Here is a 17905-nt window from a genome sequence, read left to right on the forward strand (position 1 = left end):
TTTATATATGTATATATATATATATATATATATATATATATCTACTGAAACTTAATTTGTGGCCTAATCTATACTGATCTATACTGGAAAGTGTCTCATGTGCACTTCAGAAGACTGTGCATGCTATTGTTGTTGAGCAGAATGTTCTGTATATGTCTGTTCTGGTTTGTCTACTGTATTGTTTAAGTCCTCTATTCCCTAACTTATCTTCCGTCTGGTTGTTCTATCCAAATTGAGAGTAGGATATTGAAGTTTCCAACCATTGTTTTATAACTGTGTATTTCTCCCTTCAATTCTAATATATTTTTGATTCACATATTTTGATGGCTTGATATTAGGTGCATAACTGTTTAAACTGTTATATCTTCTTACTCTATTAAATATTTTATTAATGTATAATGTCTTTTTTTGTCTCTTGTAAACTTTTTTGATTTAACATCTATTCTGTCTTAGTATAGCCTCTCCTGCTCTCTTTTGGTTACTATTTACATGGAATCTTTCTTTCATCCTTTCACTTTTAATCCATTTGTGTCTTTGAATCTCAGGTGAGTCTGTTGTAGCACACTCACCTTCCCTGTGGTCCTGTCCTTGCACTATTCACTACCATTGCCTGTGAAGAACTAGCTCTCTGAGCTGCCTGGCAGTGGGTGAGGGGGCTTTGGTGAGACCAAGAAAGTACAGGCCTGCCCCAGGGCCCCCAGGTCTGTGTGTCTGTCCCCAGCACTCAGCAAGGCTAGAAAAGGAGGAGGAACCTGTCCAGAATCCCTGAGAGACAGGAAAAAAAGGGGAAATCTCAACATGAAAAAACTCTGAAATGAAAATGAAGCAAAGCTGGAAATTGAGGGCAAGCCAGAAGATGAAGCAGAGTCTGACAATGAAGGAAAATCAGATGAGGAAGAAAACCTAGAAGTGGAGGAGAATCCAGGGCACGAAAGAAATATCCAGAATGAGGGACAACCAGATGATGAGAAACAACCAGAAGATGAGAGAAAGCAAGAAAAGCAGGGCATGTCCAAAAATGAGAGAAAACCACATGGTGAGGGCAAGCCAGAATCCCTGGGAAAAACTCCCTGGGAGTAAGCCGTGGGCCATCAAAAATCCCGCAGCTGAAGATTATGTGCCCAGGAAAGCAAAAAGAAAAATGGACAGGGGGATGGAAAATTCCCCCAAGGACTATCATGAGGAATTACAGGAAAGACACTTGGGCAATGAGGAGATGATAAGAGAATGTGGAGATAAGGGCTCAGGAAGAGCTAAGAAAAAAAAGAAAGAAAATGGGTTGTTTTCATTGAGTGCAAAGAGATGTACAGGATCCATTCACCCTAAAAGTGTCAGGAGAGTGAGGGGTATAGGTAGGGGCCAAAGGGGATTACATGATATACCACATCTTTAGTGTCTTTGGCCTTCAATTCTAATTTCTCTGATGAGAATATTGCTGACCCCACTTTTCCTGACAGGAATTTGCTAGGTTATGTGCTTTAACCTTAGCTGATACTTTGCTTTAGGTGTCTCTCTTGTTGCCAGCAGCCTTTCGATCCAACTACAGTATTCTCTGTCTTTCAGTAGGAGATTTTCACCCATGTGCATTAAAAAGCTGTTCATGGTACATTGTAAAATAACAATAAAGAAAAACAGTTTCAGAACCACACACATAAAAAATAAAGTGAAGTCTGTTGTAGGCAGAATATAGTTGGGTCATGTGGTTTTTGTACATTCTGTCAACCTCTGTCTTTTGACATTCTCTTTACATTTCAACTAACTACTGATAAGGAGGGACTTACCTCTGTCATTTTGCTATTTGTTATAGCTGTTTGCTATTTGCCTTATAGCTTTTTTTTTGTCCCTTATGTCCTGTATTACTATTCTATCATGTTTGATTTTTTTATAGTGAAGTATTTAAATTCTTTTTTCATTTCCTTTTGTGTATATTCTGTAGCTATTTTTCTCTTTGGTTACCATGGGGATTACATTTAACATCCTAAAGTTATAACACTATAATTTGAATTTATACCAGCTTAACTTCAGTAATTACATACGAAAACTCTGCTTCTCTACAGCTCTGTCTTCACCCCTTTTGGTTGTTGATATCATCAAATAACATCTTTATACATTGTGTGTCCCCAAACATAAATTAATAATTCTTTGGGGCGCCTGGGTGGCGCAGTCGGTTAAGCGTCCGACTTCAGCCAGATCACGATCTCGCGGTCCGTGAGTTCGAGCCCCGCGTCAGGCTCTGGGCTGATGGCTTGGAGCCTGGAGCCTGTTTCCGATTCTGTGTCTCCCTCTCTCTCTGACCCTCCCCCGTTCATGCTCTGTCTCTCTCTGTCCCAAAAATAAAAATAAAAATAAAAATAAATTAATAATTCTTTAAATGCATTAATGTCTTAAATTATGTAGAAACAAAATTTGGAATTACAAACCAAAGTGACAATAGTACTAGCCTGAAGAACGTTAGCTGTTGTTGTTGATTTTTAAATGTATTAGGTTTTAAAAATCAGGTACAAAACAAAAAACAGAATCAGGGGCTCCTGGGTGGCTCAGCTGGTTAAGCATCTGACTCTTGATCTCGGCTCAGGTCATGATCTCACAGTTTGTGAGTTGGAGCCCCACGTTGTTCTCTGAGCTGACAGCATGAAGCCTGCTTGGGATTCAATCTCTTCCTCTCTCTCTCTGCCCCTCCTCCCTCAAATAAACATTTTTTTAAAAGGTAAAATTATGAACCACTGTTACAATACTACTAGCTTTGATAATTACCATTGAATTTACCTTTATTTAGATCTTTATTTCTTCTTATGGCTTTAGGTTACTGTATAGTGTCCTTTCATTATACCTTGCTCACTTGAGTATTTCTTGAAGGGCAGGTCTAGTGGTCACATACATCTTCAACTTCTGTTTATTTGGGAATGTCTTAATTTCTTCCTCACTTTTGAAGGACAGTTTTGCCAGGTAGGATTCTTGGTTGACAATTTTTTTCTTTTAACACCTTGAATATATCAACCCTCTGCTTTCTGACCTCCACAAAGTTTCTGATGAGAAATCTGTTGAAAATCTTATTGAGGATCCCCTGTATGTGATAATTATTTTCTTTCTTGCTACTTTCAGGATTCTCTCTTTGTTTTTTGAAAGTTTTATTATAATGTATCTCAGTGTCAGTCTCTTTGAGTTTGAGTTCACTGGGCTTCTTAGATGTTTACGTTTGTGTCTTCCATCACATTTGGGAAGTTCTCAGCCATTATTTCTTCAAATATTCTCTCTGCCTCTTTCTCTCTCTTTCTTCCTCCTGGGGATTCTCACAATCTGTATGTTAGTCCAGCTAATGGTATCCCATGAGTCCCTCAGCTTCTGGTCACATTTCTTTAATCTTTGTTCTTTCAGTTCCTCAGATTCAATCATTTGCATTATCCTATGTTCAAGCTCACTGATTCTTTCTTCTGCCTGCTCAGTTCTGCCTATGATTCCCTCTAGAGAAATTTTGATTTCAGTTATTGAATTTTTTAGCTTCAGACTTTCTTTTCAGTTTCTCTTTAGGTTTTCTATCTCTTTATCAATGTTTTTATTTTGCTCACACATCATTTTCTTGACTTTATCTACATCTTCCTTTAGTTCTTTGAGCATTGTTAAGATAGCTGTTTTAGTCTTTGTCTAGTATACCTGCCACCAGGTCTAGTATACCTGTTGCTGTTTGATTTATTTTTCTCTGTTGATTTCTTTTTTTTCCTCTGAATGGACCAGACCATAATTTCCTGTTTTCTTTGTGTGCCTTATGATTTTTTGTTCAACACTAGATATTTGAATGTTCTAAGAATGTGGTAACTGTGGAAATCAATTCTCCCCTTTCCCCAGTATTTGCTGGGTTTTGTCATTGTTATCATTTTTTGGTTCTTGTTGGTTTTCTCTGTGGCAAGGGTCATTCTCAGGTGTGAATTTAAGGTCTTTTCAGGTATCTTCTGAGCTTTTCTTTGGGCATGTATGGTTACTTTCTAATATTCCTCCTATATACAGTTGTTTTTGAATGTCCTAGTCTTTATGCCTGGCTCCCCAGAGGGAAAAAAATAGAAAGATGAAATATGAGGTGGACATTTGTTCTTTAAATCCCCAAGAAGTCACTCCAGCCAGAGAGAGGAGAGGCTTGCTACAATTGGGCAGTACAAGAATGGCTGCTCACTTCTGTGTCTTCTCTTCTGTGATCAGAAGCAACAATCAGCACTCAGGGAATATTATCTCCAAGGTTTAGAAGACAAAGTCCTTTCTGCCCACCTTGGATCCTGCAAGTTGCAAGCAAGCTACTCCAGGAACACATGCCCAGCTGCCTGTCACATGGCTAAGGGTTGGGGGATGGTAGCTGTTACTGTGGTAAGAGCTAAAATTGACTTAAATTAACTAAAATTTTTCATCTAAGCCTTCCCCTGGAACTTGCAAGCTTCAATAGACTCCAGAGTTCCAAAATAATTATAGCAGAAGATTCTGCCAGTGCAATTATTGTCTAGATGGGGAGACAGATTCCTAGTGCTTCCTATGCTGCCATCTTCCCAGATTCTGTTTGGTTCTTTTTTACATTTTTATGTCCTTGTTTATATTTTCATTTTTTTCATGCATTTTTTTCCTGATTTTCCTTGATTGTCTATTTGTAGTCTCTTGTAGTGCATTGAGCTTCTTAAAGATGATTATTCTGAGTTCTTTGTGAGGCAATTAATATATTATCTCTTTAGGATCAGTCTCTGGAGATGTGTTTTTCCCCTTTGATTGGGCCATGTTTCCTTGTTTCTTCTTGTGTTCTTTTTTTAAAAAAAAAATTGTGCTCTTCGACTGGCTTCATACAGGAAAAGACCTCACCAATCAGCATAGTTAGAGATGCTGGGAGACTCTCAAACATTTTCTGGGGATATGTCCTCTCTGGGCTTGTATGGCCATTTCCCAACCAGAGAGATTTGCTTTTTCTTTTCTTTCTTTCTTTTTTTTTTCATTTTTTAAATGTTTATTTATTTTTGAGAGACAGAGAGAGACAGCATGAGCAGGGAAGGGACAGAGAGAGAGAGTGAGACATAGAACATGAAGCAGGCTCCGGGCTCTGAGCTGTCAGCACAGAGTCTGATGCAGGTCTTGAACTCACGAGCCATGAGATCATGACCTGAGCCGAAGTCAGACGCTTAACCAACTGAGCCACCCAGGTGCCCTGCTTTTTCTTTTTTAGAAACTCATAATGTCTCACTTCCTCTGGTGTCTGTCTATGGTACTGCAAGTCCTCTGGTGCTGCAACAAGCCTTTGCGCTTTCTTTTGCTTTCCACACCCCAAGTATCCAAAGTATGTTGGTTCCATCAACCTTCTGAGGCAGGTAAGACCAAAGCCAGTCCCTCAGGAAGTCTCTTGAAAAGTTGGAATGTTGGACATAAAATTCACACTTCTTTTTTCCCTCCTGAGGAAGAAGCTACATGCAGGATGCTTTCTCCCTATTGCATCAAGCTTTCCAGCTTGGGGGAAAGGCTATTGGGTTGAAATTAAACAGCTCTTCTTACCTGTTTCAATTTGTCTCTTCTTGGCTTTGAGTTTGCCTGGGGTAATACGACTTATTTCTTGGTTCCTAGAGTTCTCATAAAGCTGTTTTGGACCATACATTGTTGTTCAGTTGTGTATCTCTGTGGGGAACTGAGATCTGGGGCTTCCTATTCTGCCATATGGCTGATATAACTCCCTTCTAGTACTTATTATGACAGCAATAGAAATTAATGTGGACATCAAAAGGATGCAGGGAGCAAAATTCTTGAGGAACTAAAGAACACCCTACTAAGGAGTCACGTCTCTGAAATGCCTGAACTTCACCTCCCTCCCTTCACTGTGGATGGGGAAATCAGCTGAATAACAAACAAGTATTAAGTGTCCCTCCTGCATAAGGTGTTGGCCAATATGATGGTAGTCTTGGTCTCTTGCTGGCCATCAGCCTTCTGATTGTTGTGGCCAGTTTTTGTGGCCAGGTGACAGGTGCCCTGATGAGAAGGAAAGGAAGGAGGCACTTTGTGGACTGGTTCAGAGCAGGGGAGGCACTATGAGAGGGTGGAGCTTGAGTTGGCCACCTGAGGGATGATGACAGGTATGTAGGAGTGACAGGAACATTCCAGGTTGAGATGGATAGTAGGGAGTGCTTTTTATGTGCATGTAGAAAAATTAAAATAGAATAAAATTTACCATTTTAACCATTTTTACATATCCAGTTCAGTAGCAGTGAGTAGGGAGTGTTTTTGTGCAAGAAGTAAGTTTATTTGGGAAAGGGTAATCTGGTGCTGTCTTTTTCAATGGCTAAAAGACTAAAATACTTTTAGAGAAAAAAAGTAAAAGGACTACTTAGGAAGTAATAAGTCAATGAACAATTGAGCATTGTTTGTAGTATTGGCTAAGGAAATGATTATATGGTTCGAGTAATCTTGCAAAAAAGAAAGAATAGTAATCCCCATTCCTCAGATAAGGAAACTGAAGCACTCATTAAGTGACCTGCGCCAACTGCACAGTATAAAGGGGCATATCCAAGACTAGAACCCAAGTCTTCGCATTCTGACTCCAGGCCTCTTTGCACCACCCCTTGAAGGGCAGTCCACCTTCCTGAAGCTGACGCTTCCTTGGTCTCTGTACAAAATTATCTCCCAGGGAAGACACAGGATGCCAGAGCTGGTTAGCAGCAGGTGACAGCAGTGTTGGACTCAGGGCCACTTGAGCTGGACACTGTGTCCTCAAGAAATCACCACTTTCATTCTAGCTGGCAAGAACATCATTTGGCAGGTCACAAAGTGGGGTTTGGGGCACCTGGCTAAGTCAGTAGGAAGAGCATGAGATTCTTGATCTCGGGTCGTGAGTTGGAGCCCCATGTTGAGTGTAGAGATTACTTGAAACAAACAAGAATGGTTTGAATTTTATGTTTATGTGAATGCCATTTGTTGAGAGACACTGTCCCTTCAGTTTTGCGGTCCGTGGTGAGGCCATCTGCGTGGTGCTGATTGCCAGGGCAAGCTGGGGTCCTGGAATCAGAGCATTAGGGTTGGCATAAGGTGCATGGCGACGACAGAGTGTGCTGCTTGCTGGCCAAAGTGTACTCAGCCAGAACAAAGTCCCAAGAATAGATTTTGGAAGCCTAGGAGAAGTGCAGTTGTTCTGGAGGAGGAGAGAACAATAATAAAGCCTGCAGTATGAGCACCTTGGGATCCCTTTGTGGAGGCCACCAGCCAGGAATGAAGACAGCTTGGCCTTGGGGCCAGATTCTCTCCTCTTTGAGCAGCCTCACCGCAGGCAGTGTGACTCCGTCTGTCTGCCTGACAGGAGAGTTGAATCCTAGCTTAAAGGGGTCTAAGTCCATGTGGCCCAGATCTCCCCCCAGGGACAAGACCCCTCTCCCCCAACCCCACTGACAGATGCTCTCCAGCTTCTGGGCAAATAGTCCCAGCGGTGAGAGACCCACCATGGGAGGACAAACATTTTCACGTTGGGATAATAGTTACTGTCATCACTTTCCTCTCGGCCTCTGCTTCCCCTTACCTTCCAGAGAGTGAGCTTGGTGACTTGCCCAGCAGTATGGAAAGGGCTCTATGTCTCCGCCTCCCCCATGGAAGAGGCAGAAAGGAGGGCCTGTGGGTGGGGCCTGAGCATCCCCACTCCAGTCAGTATTCACCCCCAGGGTCATCCTTGGTATTCACCCCAGAATTCTCCAGCACAAGGAGCCCAGTGCGTCCACCTGCCCCCCACCCCAGATTCCAAGTGTTAGAGTGGGACCCCAGCAGACATGGGATTTGGTCCCAGTTCTGACGCTAATTGGCCACAGGACCTTGGGCAAGTTGGTTACTTCTTTACACCTCCCTTTCCGTGCTGCATGAGAGACTTAAACCAGATTTGACTTGTTTGTTTATTCAGCACATTTGGAGCACTTCCCACAGATCAGGCTTTGTGTCGGAAGCCGGGTATGCCAAGGTGAGCAAGGCCCAGATTGGTGGGGGACATTCCTCCACATGTGGGTGGTGATGCAGAATGTGGTAAAGTCCAGCAGGAGAGGCCCGCGGGGACAGTGAGCCAGACAGCCCTCCCGGGCAGGGGTGGCTGAGCCAGGCAGCCCTGGGAGCAGCAGGCAGTCACTGCGAGGCTCGGGTCTACAGCACAGGGACCACTAGTGGCCTGATCTGAGCACCCCCTGCTCCCCCGCCCCAAAGCAGGCACTGCTGGAGTCTGGACAGGGATGACTTCAGATAGCGGGCTGAGGGAGGGGAACAAAGCAAAGGAACAGAAGACAGGAGAGATCAGAAGTGCTGGGAAACTGTGGGGGGGGGGGGGAGGGTCGGGAAGGGAGTCACTCAGGGCGTGGCCCAGGCATAAGGACAGAGAATTGGGAAAGGGCCCTCCCAGCTGTGTCACCTTAGACGACAGACGACTTGAGGACGTCAGGGAGTCCACCCACATACTCTGGGTGGCTAAGAGCACGCGACTTTGGTTCCCTGGGTGCATGTCGGGGAAGCACCCCGCGCGCCCCCTGCACCCACCTCTCTGTCTGCAAGTGGTGCATCTTCTCCCTCAATGAAGGGCAACGACTTAACTGGAGCTGTAAATGGTCTACAGAAAGAATTTTATCATAATGATGGGATTTGTGCAGCTTCTAGACTCGCTTGAGCCATTATCAGAAAAGTACCAGCCCCCAAAGGTAAGCGTAAGTGCTGTGCTGGGATGTGTCAGGAGACTACTTGTTCCTTGGTCTTGCTGTCTGACCACCATGCCCAGGTGACTCCAGCCTGGAGTAGATGCTGAAGTGGGAATTATGAGGTCGAGGTCAGGAGAAGAGCCTCTGCTCCAAGCACCCCGAAAGCTGGCTTTCTGGAAGCCCGAGACCTGTGTAGCATTGTGCTGGAACTAGGCTTCAGGAACACCTGCCAGTATCCACAGGAGGATTGGCTGGTGAGGGTGGCAGCTCTGTGAGAACCCAGGCACTCTGAATGTGAAGCCCTGGAGAGAGGAGAAGCCTGTGTTTTCGTGAGCAATAGCACCCTATGTTGTTTTTTTTTTTTTTTTTTTTTTTTTTAAGGAATGAACACATGCCAAAGACTTATTTAACTCAATGAAGGGACAAGTAGGGTGACAGAACCAGTTTAAAAAGTATCTTAGTCACTGAAAGATTGTAGGAATGAAATTGTTAAATTCTATGCAAAACTGGTCAATGCAGGGGCTCCTGGGTGGCTCAGTAGGTAAAGCGACCGACTTCAGCTCAGGTCATGATCTCACAGCTTATGGGTTCCAGCCGCGCATCCGGCTCTGTGCTGACAGCTCAGAGCCTGGAGCCTACTTCCAATTCTGTGTCCCTCTCTCACTCTGCTCGTCCCCTGCTCGTGCTCTCTCTCTCTCTCTCTCTCAAGAATAAATAAAACATTAAAAAAACAACTAGTCAGTGCAATAAAACTATAACCTGTGGATTGTAATCTTTCCCAGTGGACAGTGACCATTTGTATGTCTACAGGACAAAATTCACTCTTTGCTATTGATATTTTGCATTGTTATCAGTTTCCTACAAGTTACCATCAACCTTATCACGTTTATAAATTACCTTCGTCAATAGAGCATATTAAGTGAAGGGGAGCCTGGGTGGCTGAGTTGGTGAAGCATCCGATTTCGATTCAGGTCACAATCTCCCAGTTGGTGAGTTTGACCCCGCACTGGGCTCTTTCCTGACAGCTCAGAACCTGGAGCCTGCATCAGATTCTGTATCTCTCTCTCTTTCTCTCTCTCTCTCACTCTACCCCTCCCCTGCTCATGCTCTGTCTCTCCCTGTATCTCAAAAATAAACGTTACAAAAAAGGTAAAAAACAAAAACAAAAACTGAAAGTAAGGTTCACACTGCTGGAGAATTAGACTCCCTCCCAGTGGCTGGCTAGAGCAACATTGAAAGAACAGGCCGTCAGCTGTTTTCCTATTTACAAGTTTGGTATAGTTCTTTTCTTAATAGTTCCTTGTAATCATAAATAATCTCCCAATATTATCCTTAACACAGGAAGGCCGGTCTCACTGTGTCTTGGCTGATTTATTGACACAGGTACGACCAGAGGCGTTAGGCCAGGTAAGTCTCCTTATAGTTTGTCCACAGAACTAGAACCCAAAGTCTTGAGTAACAAATGAGACCAGAACATTAACTTAACTTTGGAGATTGCATGAGGATACAAGGACTGCATTTTCAATAGCTTTTACCCTTCCAGAGATTTAAAAATTCTCTTACATGTTCTACCCTGAGGCTGGGACACTAAACGCACAGAATGAATCTCCACTCAGTATTGCCTGCAGAACCTATAAAAGAGGGTGAATTCCACTCTCCTTGAGGTCTGAAAATCTGCTAAGATTCCCAGCCTGCCAGAAAATGCCCTTCCTTACTCTTGTAAACAGCAGCAAACCTTTTCCTCAGGAGGGCTTTCGAGGTATGATTACCACATATGAAGTCCAGGCCGTGTTCCTCAATGATCAGTTTGTCACATCTGATCAAATGGAATTATTGTCAAATAAAACACCACAGAAAATGCAAACAAAGTTGCATTTTTTCCGGTTTTATCCAGATAAAAATGGGGACAGATTCTTACTGAAAGTATGAAAATAATGCCATTCGAGGCAAATAAACTCAGTAAAACTATTTGTTTCTGATTCCTGAGATAGAATTAAGAATAAAATATTAAAGAGTATTTCATATCAACTGGCAAAAGAATAGTCTATTAAATGAAAGGTTAGAGAAAGATGGAGAAGAAAGAGAAAGGGCTTCATCATATTCTAATCAGAAAATAAAACATAGGTTTCCTTCACTCATCCATTTGGCTGTCCTTAATTAATTCTTATTCCAAGGGATCTTGTACCTAAAATTCACTGCTTTTGAACTACAGAGAATCCTGGAAATCCTAACACAGTTCCCTGGGATAAGCTGACAGTATCTAAGCAATGTCAACTCTAAATGTATAAATGACTGTCCCTTGGAGTCCTTCCGCGACACTTGATGACTCTTCTTTCTGTTAGGATGTAAATTTTCCCCTGGCTTGGTTTAGCTAGCAGTGTGTCTCCAGAATCCCCCCTCTGCATGGTGCTGGATGAGAGGGAGCCCAAAGAGAAATCCTCCTGAAGTTGGGAAGGCAGGGCGGAATGGTAGCTGTCATCCTCTGCAGGTCTCACAGAGGGGCCAACTGGTACTCTTCCTCATGAGTACCTGGTGACAGTGCCCAAGCCCATGCCAGACCAGAGGCAATAGCTTCACACACCTGTCCACCACTACCTGCAGGGGCCTGGCATCCTTGGAGCCCCACTACTTCCAATATGGAAGCCTGAGTGTCACCAGAGATGTGGCCATTAGCTTAGCTCTGTCTCCATACCAGAAACTTCCTGCCCCAAAGACTAACTCTTCTCCTGAGTGCCAGGGTACTCACACCTTTGCCTTTCTGTGGTTTTAAATCCAGGTTCCTGAACACACACGCACATACACATTCACTCACACATCACATATCTGTTCAGTTTTCTATGGCTTTGAACTCATGAGTGGAATACTCCTAATTTTTCTGACATTTAAGTTTTTGACATCTTTGTTATCCAAGTTGATGTAGGATCATCTTAGTAACATAATCATTTTTATTTTGTTTTTTATTTTTACTTATTTTTTATTAAAATTTTTTTAACGTTTATTTATTTTTGAGACACACACACACACACACACACACACACACCATGAGTGGGGGAGGGGCAGAGAGAGAGGCAGACACAGAATCCCAAGCAGGCTCCACGCTCTGAGCTGTTGGCACAGAGCCTGATGTGGGGCTTGAACCCACTGACTACGAGATCATGACCTGAGCTCAAGTCGGCTGTTTAATCTACTGAGCCACCCAAGTGCCCGATCATTTTTTTAAATACCAAATTAAATACCCCAATGCTGAGAAACCCAAATTCCAGTTTTGCATTAATATAATATTTGGCAGTGAAGAATTCATACACTTGTATACTTTCTTATGAACAAATCCATTAAGTATGAACAAATTTTACAAAAGTTTAACACAATTCATATTTCTTTTCAGACCATTATTTGCAACATTTCAAACCAAGGAAAATAAAGTTCACTGTCTTCAAACCTTCTATAACTTACTATCTTCATTCAAGTTGTATCTTTCACAGCCCTTTTTCCCAATCTGGAGTAAATAAAAACTTTAGACAAACAAATCTCTTTTTTCTTGATAAACAAAAGCACATCCTGAGTGCATTGTCATATTTCTTTACCACTGTTGCTCCTAGTATGGTCTCAATCGCCACACGTGGGGGTCTCTGGAGCAATTGCTGGGATGCAGATGGTTTCTAGGGTCCAACACTTGGGAGGAGAGGGAGGAAGCAGAATTGGGCAGAGGGAGGAGTCAGGGCCTATAGGACTAGAAGTGACAGAGAAAGGGGTCCTGCAATGGCTCAATAGTTGGGGCTGTGAACGCCCTCCTTGCTCAGTGGTCACTTCCAGGCAGTGCACATCTCAGGTGAGGTGGCTCTGCTAAGGAGGAGGAGACTGTCAGTGTGTCCCTCTTCAATGGGGCTCCCTGGCTGTGTGCTCCCACATCCACCACAGCTGTGAGGTTCACAAACATAGAAGACCCCTATAGCACACCTGTCAAAGTGGTAAAAATGGACACATTTGTAACATCTCCCAAAGGCATCACCACTCTGTGACATATAAAAATAAGAAGAAATAAGTATTTGAAGATTATCTGTTGACTACCTTAATATTAATGCAAAGTCTTAAACTTAATTAAGGACTTTGGAAATGATATGTAAAAATAACATTTTCCAGAACATAATTACTGTTCGTATAACAAAGTTTGTTGATTTATGATTCAATACAGTTTAACACAATTTTACATTTTTTAAATCTGTTTTATATGGAAATATTAGCTTATTTGATCAATATAAGAAGAGTAGGAAGTTCAGATTATCTAATCTATCCAGGATAAAACAAACTCAAATTTATAAAAAATAAAATGTATGCTTGCATTACACTTCACATAGGTAAAAATCAAGGAAAAAAGCATATTAGATGTTTTTAAACCAAATTTATTAACCTAGTGTGATTTGTTTAATCGCTTTGATTATATTAACTTAGTTTCTTATAGAAAAATGCTATCAGTGATAGAAGTTTGGGGAGAAGAATTTTCTCTTAAAAGGTTAGAATATTAAATATAGTATTAGAAGTTCAGTTTCTATATTTTCTGGGAATTCTGGGAAAATTAAATTTATATAAGCATTATTAGTGGCTATAGACCAATCAGAACATTTATCTATTGTGATAGACTTTATAATCTAATTTATTAATACACTCTTCACATGAGAAAATATTTCAGGGATACCTGGGTGGCTCAGTTGCCTAAGTGTATGACTTTTGATTTTGGCTCAGGTCATGATTGCATGGTTCATGGGATCAAGCTCTGCTTGGGGCTCTGTGCTGACAGTACAGAGCCTGCTTGGAATTCTCTTTCCCTCTCTCTCTCTGCCCCTCCCCTGCTCTCTCTCTCTCTCTCTCTCAAAATAAATAAATAAACATCAAAAAAGAGATAATTGGTAAATTGTTTGGACTTTAAAAAGGCATTTTCAAGCAGCCGTAAATCACTGCACTAAGGTGTGATCAAATCTCTGCCTGGTATCAGTGACATGTTACATGAAGACACAGTTGTAAATGAGTAAAAAAGGGAGAGTTTCCAGAGCTTATAACTGTGTTTGACATTTGAGCAGTTTAAGTGGATTTACACATAGAATCGTTGAATTGAAGGTGTTACTGTAGCTCGGGGATGTTTGGGGCAGGACTTTAGAAACAAACCACCAACGTGGTGAATCATTTCAGGATTACATGAGAAGTTTGAGGGAGAGTTGCCTGAGCTACTCCACACTGGGTAGTCTGCAGAGGAAGGGCCCGCTGCCAACCCTGGGATGTGCCTTCATGTCATCAGAAACATGCACAGAAACATTTGCTTCTCTATGCTGCACATTTAGTGTCACAAACTTCATCTCACAGGGATGTATTATTTATCGAAATGTATAGGTTTTACTTTCTGGTCCGTATTAAAATGGCTTTTTCACTTACATGTGTTATAACTTCTATTAATATAAAGTTTCCACATACATATTTAATACATATGTGGTTAGTACATATATTTACTTATGGTTTAATTTTCTCAATAGCAGAATCCATACGTTCACATTTTACTTGGTCTTCATGGATGTTTATGCAATCTATAATGCATGCCTATCTTTCACTGCTTATGTTGATTTGCAAACTCAGGATGTAATTCATCATTAGAGACCAGATCACTGTGTTTTTGTTTTTTCATGTTGTTATGGGGTCCTAATTCATCTTTCAAGAATATGATATTGTAAATTTTATTGTGATTTTTAAATTTTCTTCTTTAATGAATTTAATGGAAAGTACAAGAGAATTGAGTTTACATGAGCTATTTTCTGTATTCTTTCTTTAGAGTTTAATTATTAATTATCTCCTTGATTGTAATTATTAAGTGATACTGACTTTATCATCATCTTATGATTATTTAGTGTTCTTAAGAATTAGCATTTGTTGGGGCGCCTGGGTGGCTCAGTCGGTTGAGCGTCCGACTTCAGCTCAGGTCACGATCTCACGGTCTGTGAGTTCGAGCCCTGCATCGGGCTCTGGGCTGACAGCTCAGAGCCTGGAGCCTGCTTCCGATTCTGTGTCTCCCTCTCTCTCTGCCCCTCCCCCGTTCATGCTCTGTCTCTCTCTGTCTCAAAAATAAATAAATGTTAAAAACAAAAATTAAAAAAAAAAAAGAATTAGCATTTGTTAGTGCCTTCCGTGTGTGAAACTATCAGTCAAGACACATAGACATATAAATGATATTACTAAAACTCCCACTTGTTTATAAATAGAGATTTGTTTCCAGGTTAAGATCATTTGTTGTCTGTGCCTGAGAGTATGGGGTTGATTTGAATGTAAAGAGCTTAGACCTGGAGCTGCTCCAGGGGCCCTGGGTTGTTGGTGCATCATGTAGGAACACTGAGCCATCGCCTGAGCTTTCCCTTGTCAGAGGGTGCCAGAGAGCCTGTATATTAGCCACTTCTCACCTGTCCCCTCCAGCATGCTTCCTCCCCTGAGTGTCCCCCAGAGGGCCCCTCACCCTTTCAGAAGCTCATAGACCATTCTGCTCTCATATCAGGCCTATTGCCCAAGGCATTTTGAAACACATTACAATATTAACACAAATAGGCAAAAGGGCTCTCAGACAAAAATAGAGTCCAGAAACCTTGTAGAAAGAGGTGATACAATTGTTCAGGCAGCTGGCATGGACCATCATCACTTTTGGGGTTGCGGTGGTTATTTGGGTTTTTAGTTGTTTTATTTCTATGCTCCCTTTTTTTCCCCTTAAAGTAATCTCTATACCCAACATGAGGCTCAAACTTACGACCCAGAAATCAAGTCAGATTCTCTACCAACTGAGCCAGCCAGATGCCCCGGGGGTTGTTTTGACAGCTTTATTAAGATATACATTATATACAACTGGCCAAACATACTTAGAAGTATACAATTGGGTAAGTTCTGACATGTGCACACCACGTGAAGCCATCATCACAAAGTAATGAGCACATCTATTCACCACAGTTTATTCACAGACATTAGCATTCAACAGCTCTTGAGGGCATAAAGAAAAGGTGTTTCAGAAGAAACACCTGAGCAAGGTATGGACCATGATGATAGGAAACACTACTAATATTAGCCACAAGGGAAATTCACATCAAAGTTACAATGAGGTACTACTTCACATGTGCTAGGATGACTATGATGAAAAAGGCAGATAAAAAGAGTTGGAAGGGTGCCTGTGTGGCTCATTCAGTTAAGTGTCTGACTCTTGATTTCAGCTTAGATCATGACCCTACCAGTTCATGGGATTAAGCCCCGAGTCAGAGTCCATACTTACAGCATGGCTTAAGATTTTCTTTCTCCCTCTCCCTCTCATGCTGTCACTCTCAAAATAAATACATAGAAATTAAAAAAAAAGACATACACTTGAGAGACAAGACACTAAAACATCTAATTGTGAAAGACAACAGGGCTTATTATGTCCCAAGACCCACAAGACTCTAGTGACCTGAGAAACAGCTCTAAAAGGGCTCACTCCCTCATACTCACCTGCTCCAGGACCCAATTCACCTGGGCCCCAGGTGCCCAGACTTAAAGTGAGGGAGCTTCACCTGCTTACATTAAAGCATTGCCCTGAGGGGCAGGCATATAATTTAATACAGACATTAAGGAGCCTGCTGGAACACTCCATGGGGACCCTAACTGGTGGGTGCCATCTCTGAGCTCTCCCTTTCATGTGCCCCAGAACACCAGCATCTCCTTGAAGGGAGCTTTTACACATGTCTGGTGCCCTGATTTTTGCAGCTGCCACCTATGGGATGTCTCTTGATCACCTGGCTCTGGAGGCCAAGGGAGCTTGTGCTCCTGGTCCTATGGGACTGTAATAATTGGTGTCACCCAGAGGGGAGCTCATACAATTGTCTGACACCCTGATTTTTGCTACAGCTGCCAGGGACACCTGTATATTACCTGGCTCTGGTGGCCAGTGGGACTTACAATGTGGGTCCCACAGGACTACAACAAACAGAAAAAGAGTTCTTAGATAGCTACCACCCCCAGGGCACAGCAAGAAGCAGCAGACCCAGAGCTCATTCTTTCTGTGAAGGAGGTCTATTAGCCAATCATCATGACTGTGACCTGAGGGGAAGGCTTCTTTTTTTTTTTTTAAGTTTACTTATTTATTTTGAGAGAAAAAGAGAGTGTGTGCATGTAGGGAAAGGGCAGAGAGGGAGGGAGAGAGAGAGAATCCCAAGAAGGCTCCACACTGACAGCACAGAGCCTGATGCAGAGCTCAAACCCACGAACAGTGAGATTATGACCTGAGCTGAAATCAAGAATGGGACACGTAACTGACTGAGCCACCCAGGTGCCCTAAGCCTTCTTTTTTTAAATGCTTATTTATTTATTTATTTATTTTAAGAGAGAGAGAGCTTGAGTGTGTGCACGAGCTGGGTAGGGGCAGAGAGAGAGAGGAAGTGAGGATCCCAAGAAGGCTCCATGATCAGTGCTTAGAGCCCCATGTGGGGCTTGATCCCATGACAGAGGGATCATGAGTTGATATCAGGAGTCAGACGTTTCACCCAGGTGCCCCAGGGGCAGGCTTCTAATTAAATATGCATCTTGTACCTACAGTCATTCTTTCCAGAGACCTCAGAGGGTGGGCACTATCTTCATACTCACTCTCTGCCATACTCCAGAGTGCCAGTGTCTCATGGAGGGGAGCTTTACACACATCTGGTGCTCTGTTTTTTTGTGAGAATGCCCCTTGATCACCTGGCTCTAGTGGCTGTGAAGGAGTTTGCATTCTTTGGTACCACAGGAGTGTGGCAATTGGAGAGATGATTCTTGGTAGACTATCACTCCCGGGACATTGCACAGAGAGTGGACTGAGGCACACTGCCTAGTCTTTCTGTGAAAGAGAAAGAGCCCTCTTTGCTTGTCCTGGATCTTTGTCCTGAGGGACAGACTTAATTTAATGGCTTACAGAACTGCTCTCCAGGAACATAAGCTGTGGATGCCATTTTGGTGCTATCCCTCTGCCTTGCTCCTCTTCACTGGGATCAGCCAGAAAAGGGCTTATACACTCACCTGCAGTCCCAATCTCTATGACTGCTGCCCAGGGAACGCCTCCAGACTACCTGGCTCTAATGGCCATCAGGGCTTACACTTGTGGTTCCACAGGATTGTATATATTTCCATACTTTAAAAAGCTGGTGCCTGGAGGTCTGGCATCCAGTCAGCCTGAATCTAGGTGCTGAGATCCTCCCTTTTGGTACACAGACAAGAGT

At 42.5% G+C, this 17905-nt stretch overlaps 1 pseudogene; it reads left to right on the plus strand.

Annotated features, from left to right (window-relative positions):
* The first annotated feature begins 798 nt into the window (after positions 1–798).
* Positions 799–1393, plus strand: LOC125914610 (transcription elongation factor A protein-like 3; annotated as a pseudogene).
* The last annotated feature ends 16512 nt before the right edge of the window (positions 1394–17905 follow it).

Source organism: Panthera uncia (genome assembly GCF_023721935.1).
Source record: "Panthera uncia isolate 11264 chromosome D3 unlocalized genomic scaffold, Puncia_PCG_1.0 HiC_scaffold_8, whole genome shotgun sequence".
Classification (NCBI taxonomy): Eukaryota; Metazoa; Chordata; class Mammalia; order Carnivora; family Felidae; genus Panthera; species Panthera uncia.